Source organism: Mirounga leonina, unplaced genomic scaffold, assembly GCF_011800145.1.
Source record: "Mirounga leonina isolate KUSES-001 unplaced genomic scaffold, KU_Mleo_1.0 Mir_165, whole genome shotgun sequence".
Lineage (NCBI taxonomy): Eukaryota > Metazoa > Chordata > Mammalia > Carnivora > Phocidae > Mirounga > Mirounga leonina.
Genome location: NW_023270415.1, coordinates 2859410 through 2861003, shown reverse-complemented (window position 1 = coordinate 2861003; position 1594 = coordinate 2859410).

The following is a 1594-nucleotide window of genomic DNA, read 5'->3' as shown; positions in this document are numbered from 1 at the left end:
GTTTGTTTTTTCTATTTTTCTTTGGAGGAGGGAGATCTGATGGTGTTTTCTCCTGAGTATAGTTCTATATGGGAAGATATGGGTAGATCACTGATTTGATTACAGATTCACCTTCTGGCAATGTTTGCAGTTATTAACTCAATAAGAATACCTATGGAATAAATGGCTGTTGAGTTTATCTTGTTTACTGAACACTGTTCTCAGTACTGGTCATTCAGGGAAGAGTCAGCCAACGTCCCACCTTAGGTATCCCTGGGGCTATCTTCAGAAAAGAATCCAGAGTTCCTCAAGCCTGTATACCATTTATCCAAAATCCCCTTTATTTTGGCACCAGCAGGTATCTGGTGGTTTCTACACACACACGCAACACAAATGTACTCAGAGTCTTCCACTGTGGTTTTCCCTCATTCCACCTTCAATATCTAATACTCTTTCCTTTTTCTTGCCATGAAAACTTCTCTTTAGAGAAACCACCTTTCCCTCACCTTATAGTCACCATTCCAGTCCTCTAATTTTGTGGAAATGGCATATTTCCCTGTGATTTAAGGTGATATGATCAGAGCACTCCAATCTAATTTCTCACAGTTCAGGAATGAGCCTGTGACTCCATCTGTGATGCATGGCCCTTGCCTGAGCTTTTGGGATCTGGGAGATAAGAGACAGAGGGAGAGACCCGACTTGAAAATGCAGCCAAAATGGAAAAAAACACTTATATCTCCTCGTGCTTTCTCCCACTAGGCCCACACTAGGCATGACCAACTTGATTTTCTTTTCCCTCAAACATTGTGTTCTTGTGGCCTGTCACCTGACTAACACCAACAGATCACATCTAGGCCTAACTCCTTACTCAACAGTTTACTCTCTGTATCACTTCTCATGAGGCTTGTCCATCTTGTTTGTACTTGGGTTAAGGTCTTCCTGATTTTCCATGGATGAGCCGGGGCTGTCCTAGGCTTTCTGTAAGAGCACATGTGCATCTGTAAATGAGTTGCAGGGAGCACACTGGCTCAGGATCGTGCAGGGCTCACCCTCTGGCTGCTCCCGGGCACTGACCAAGAAGGCAGGATGGCAGAGTCAGGCCACTCTGTCCCACACTGGGGACTCAACAGCAGTCTGTAGGGCTTACTGGCCTGGGGAGCGGTCTCAGAACGGCATTGCAGTCGGAAGATCTCTGTCCTACCTTCCTTCTTCCCCTTTATCTTTTACAGGTGTTACACCTGACTGGAGTCTCCAGGTCCCCTGTGTACTCTTATTCCCATTCATTTTATCTATCCTAGGCATTCCCTAGGCATAAATCTCTTGCACATGGAATATCTTATGGGTTCTTAATTGTCAGAGGACCTGAGTGGACACATGGAGACCATTAATTTAAAGTGTCACTTAAATGTGGATCCAAATGATGATGGGCAAGATCAGTTGGTCTAAAATGACCTGGTGGTATTGTCTGATAACACTTTAACAGCAGCTGCCTCATTAAGTTGTCCCAAAGCCTGACTCTGGGCTTACATTCAGCACGCTGCTCAGAAAGCTTTTCCATGGGTCACTTTGTTTTCTAATACTCGTCTCTTTTTCTCCAGCACTTGTCTGATGTTAT